The 5000-nt window shown below is 54.5% G+C and overlaps 1 non-coding gene across 1 annotated transcript; it reads left to right on the top strand.

The window, feature by feature from the left end:
- The first annotated feature begins 2780 nt into the window (after positions 1-2780).
- LOC124727179 lies at positions 2781-4686 on the top strand. The gene has a single exon (XR_007006977.1). It is a non-coding gene; the product is annotated as a small subunit ribosomal RNA (ribosomal RNA).
- The last annotated feature ends 314 nt before the right edge of the window (positions 4687-5000 follow it).

Raw genomic sequence — 5000 nt, 5'->3', positions numbered from 1 at the left:
GCCTCTAATAAGCCAAAGGTGCATCCTGACGTGACAAATCTGATCATGTCACAAGCATTCACTTACTATAATCACTATCAACGAACCTGCCGCCCCCGCCCCCCCCCCCCTACACCTTTCCTTACAACAACGTGTAACCTAACCTAACCTAACCTAACCTATGTTGTACCTTAACCTAACCTATGTTGTACCTTAACCTAACCTATGTTGTACCTTAACCTAACCTATGTTGTACCTTAACCTAACCTATGTTGTACCTTAACCTAACCTATGTTGTACCTTAACCTAACCTATGTTGTACCTTAACCTAACCTATGTTGTACCTTAACCTAACCTATGTTGTACCTTAACCTAACCCATGTTGTACCTTAACCTAACCCATGTTGTACCTTAACCTAACCCATGTTGTACCTTAACCTAACCCATGTTGTACCTTAACCTAACCCATGTTGTACCTTAACCTAACCCATGTTGTACCTTAACCTAACCCATGTTGTACCTTAACCTAACCCATGTTGTACCTTAACCTAACCCATGTTGTACCTTAACCTAACCCATGTTGTGCCTTAACCTAACCCATGTTGTGCCTTAACCTAACCCATGTTGTGCCTTAACCTAACCCATGTTGTGCCTTAACCTAACCCATGTTGTGCCTTAACCTAACCCACGTTGTGCCTTAACCTAACCCACGTTGTGCCTTAACCTAACCCACGTTGTGCCTTAACCTAACCCACGTTGTGCCTTAACCTAACCCATGTTGTGCCTTAACCTAACCCATGTTGTGCCTTAACCTAACCCATGTTGTGCCTTAACCTAACCCATGTTGTGCCTTAACCTAACCCATGTTGTGCCTTAACCTAACCCATGTTGTGCCTTAACCTAACCCACGTTGTGCCTTAACCTAACCCACGTTGTGCCTTAACCTAACCCACGTTGTGCCTTAACCTAACCCACGTTGTGCCTTAACCTAACCCATGTTGTGCCTTAACCTAACCCATGTTGTGCCTTAACCTAACCCATGTTGTGCCTTAACCTAACCGCTACTCGCACTGCCCGCTCCCCTGTGTATCGCTTCATGTTAAACACCTTGCAAGTCTTGCTGACTTTCCACATGCTCCTGCTGTACACTGTAATGTGGATGGCAGCAGGACGTACATGCCGCCCCCCCCCCCCCCCCCACCCCTCCCCACGTCCCCACGTCCCCACCTTGCCCCCTGCCTTCGCAAGCTGGTTGGTGACAAGTTTGCATGTTCAATGCCCTTCGCATGCGACGTACGCAGGCTACGTTGTGGTGCGGCCTGTGTCAACTGTCCGCTGATGTCGTACGCGTGAACCACAATCTGTACTGCACATTCGTCCTTATGTACTGAATGATACATCGTGGCACATGTGTGACCGTACAACGACTGCGCCCAAAAACGGCGGACCATACAGTGCAAATATTGTGCACGCAGCTACGTGTCGTCTCCCTATGAGAGCTGGATTGCAGTGTGGTACGCCATAGAGACGTGTGGGAGGAACGGACGCCGTGGATGGCGATCAGCATGAGCTGTGTGTTGATGTATTCGGACCTAGTCGTCTCTCTCCTCAAACACCGTGATAGCATGGTGCACCGCGTTCCATATCTGCGACATGCTACAGAGGCCGGTTGACAGTCGTTCGAGCAATGGACATCGCATACGTACGGGGGCCACCTTCCACGTATTGTCTAGGCGTGCACATTTTGTTGCGTGTATGTGGGCAGACGTAGTGTGGCGTGACACCTGACACAGGCATGCAATAATCGTTGAAGTTGCTAATGGCGATGGACGCCTACGTTTTCTGGTGAAGTTACGCAAATGAAGAAATGGTAACCCGTTGTGGTGCGGTTGTTCTCGCTAGGGGTGAATCGGTGATGGCGACGATAGGTTGAGGTACTAACCGGTTGTTCCAGCGATACCCACCATGCCGATGAAACTGAACGGCATCTGGGTGTGAAGCGATACGCGGTGGTGGCTGGGTGGGACCGTCCCCGGCCGGTGAGGGGGCGCCTCCCGGCGTGCTGGCCGCGCGGTGCGTGGGCGCACGCGCTACAGCCGGCTGGTGGGGGCGGCCCAGTGGCAGGCGCGCCGGCCGACGGACGCGGCAGGCGTCGCAGCTGCGCGCCGGCGCACCCTGCGCGCGGCGCCGTGCGGCCAAAGTAGGTCCTCGCGGGCCCGGTGCGAAGCGCGGTGGACATCTTCAGTGTGCTGGTCCGATTGAGGACTGTGTGCGTTGAGGATGCGCCGCCGCCCGGCGCTCGGCGCCGCGACGCCGTCTGCTGCTCGGTCGCCCCAGCGGTTCTCGCTGGTGGTTTGTATCGCAGCTGTGCGGATGTGTTGGCGCGTGCGCTGTGCTGGGAGAGTTCGCTTCGGCACCCAAGTGGGGCTTTTGTCCTTCTGTGGCGCTGGCGTTGGAGCTGCCGGTCACCGTAGGTGGCGCGTGTTGTCTCCCGCCGGCAATGCCACGACAGCACGCTCCCGGGCCTCTGTCGGCAGCGGCAAGCTCAGTTGGGAGCACGGGTGGTCGCACCGAAAGCGTCTACTCGCCTAACTCCGGGCGATTGCGCCTCTCTCGAACCCGACCAAGTACTTGGGACGGCGCTGCGCGCCGCCGGGACCTGAGAGGGTTTCGAGGTGTATTGTGCAGGGGAGCTCAGCCTCCTCCTGTTTGCAGAATGATTGAGCGGACGCTTGCGTGTTCGCGCGGGCCCCCGGGACACACTCCCGGGCGGCCGGCTGCTCAGCTCTAGTTGGCGCAGCTCCCTGGTTGATCCTGCAGTAGTCATATGCTTGTCTCAAAGATTAAGCCATGCATGTCTCAGTACAAGCCGCATTAAGGTGAAACCGCGAATGGCTCATTAAATCAGTTATGGTTCCTTAGATCGTACCCACGTTACTTGGATAACTGTGGTAATTCTAGAGCTAATACATGCAAACAGAGTCCCGACCAGAGATGGAAGGGACGCTTTTATTAGATCAAAACCAATCGGTCGGCTCGTCCGGTCCGTTTGCCTTGGTGACTCTGAATAACTTTGGGCTGATCGCACGGTCCTCGTACCGGCGACGCATCTTTCAAATGTCTGCCTTATCAACTGTCGATGGTAGGTCTGCGCCTACCATGGTTGTAACGGGTAACGGGGAATCAGGGTTCGATTCCGGAGAGGGAGCCTGAGAAACGGCTACCACATCCAAGGAAGGCAGCAGGCGCGCAAATTACCCACTCCCGGCACGGGGAGGTAGTGACGAAAAATAACGATACGGGACTCATCCGAGGCCCCGTAATCGGAATGAGTACACTTTAAATCCTTTAACGAGTATCTATTGGAGGGCAAGTCTGGTGCCAGCAGCCGCGGTAATTCCAGCTCCAATAGCGTATATTAAAGTTGTTGCGGTTAAAAAGCTCGTAGTTGGATTTGTGTCCCACGCTGTTGGTTCACCGCCCGTCGGTGTTTAACTGGCATGTATCGTGGGACGTCCTGCCGGTGGGGCGAGCCGAAGGCGTGCGACCGCCTCGTGCGTGCTCGTGCGTCCCGAGGCGGACCCCGTTGAAATCCTACCAGGGTGCTCTTTATTGAGTGTCTCGGTGGGCCGGCACGTTTACTTTGAACAAATTAGAGTGCTTAAAGCAGGCAAGCCCGCCTGAATACTGTGTGCATGGAATAATGGAATAGGACCTCGGTTCTATTTTGTTGGTTTTCGGAACCCGAGGTAATGATTAATAGGGACAGGCGGGGGCATTCGTATTGCGACGTTAGAGGTGAAATTCTTGGATCGTCGCAAGACGAACAGAAGCGAAAGCATTTGCCAAGTATGTTTTCATTAATCAAGAACGAAAGTTAGAGGTTCGAAGGCGATCAGATACCGCCCTAGTTCTAACCATAAACGATGCCAGCCAGCGATCCGCCGCAGTTCCTCCGATGACTCGGCGGGCAGGCCTCGGGAAACCAAAGCTTTTGGGTTCCGGGGGAAGTATGGTTGCAAAGCTGAAACTTAAAGGAATTGACGGAAGGGCACCACCAGGAGTGGAGCCTGCGGCTTAATTTGACTCAACACGGGAAACCTCACCAGGCCCGGACACCGGAAGGATTGACAGATTGATAGCTCTTTCTTGATTCGGTGGGTGGTGGTGCATGGCCGTTCTTAGTTGGTGGAGCGATTTGTCTGGTTAATTCCGATAACGAACGAGACTCTAGCCTGCTAACTAGTCGCGTGACATCCTTCGTGCTGTCAGCGATTACTTTTCTTCTTAGAGGGACAGGCGGCTTCTAGCCGCACGAGATTGAGCAATAACAGGTCTGTGATGCCCTTAGATGTTCTGGGCCGCCCGCGCGCTACACTGAAGGAATCAGCGTGTCTTCCTAGGCCGAAAGGTCGGGGTAACCCGCTGAACCTCCTTCGTGCTAGGGATTGGGGCTTGCAATTGTTCCCCATGAACGAGGAATTCCCAGTAAGCGCGAGTCATAAGCTCGCGTTGATTACGTCCCTGCCCTTTGTACACACCGCCCGTCGCTACTACGATTGAATGATTTAGTGAGGTCTTCGGACTGGTACGCGGCATTGACTCTGTCGTTGCCGATGCTACCGGAAAGATGACCAAACTTGATCATTTAGAGGAAGTAAAAGTCGTAACAAGGTTTCCGTAGGTGAACCTGCGGAAGGATCATTACCGACTAGACTGCATGTCTTTCGATGTGCGTGTCGTGTCGCGCAACACGCTACCTGTACGGCTCGCCGTAGCCGTGCGCCGCGTGCGGAACCACGCGTGCCTCTCAAAACTAGCGGCAATGTTGTGTGGTACGAGCGCTGAAGCGCTGGAGCGGCTGGCCTGCGGCACCTGGCGCCTGGCGCCGGTTTTGAATGACTTTCGCCCGAGTGCCTGTCCGCTCCGGTGTGGAGCCGTACGACGCCCGTCGGCCGTGAGGCCGTTGGACACAGAACGCTGGAACAGGGGCCGCCACACGCCTCACTCCCGCCTATGCG

The sequence above is a fragment of the Schistocerca piceifrons genome, unplaced genomic scaffold (genome assembly GCF_021461385.2).
Source record: "Schistocerca piceifrons isolate TAMUIC-IGC-003096 unplaced genomic scaffold, iqSchPice1.1 HiC_scaffold_1087, whole genome shotgun sequence".
Classification (NCBI taxonomy): domain Eukaryota; kingdom Metazoa; phylum Arthropoda; class Insecta; order Orthoptera; family Acrididae; genus Schistocerca; species Schistocerca piceifrons.
The sequence above is the reverse complement of the archived record's forward strand: the minus strand, read 5'-3'. Positions and strand labels throughout refer to the sequence as shown.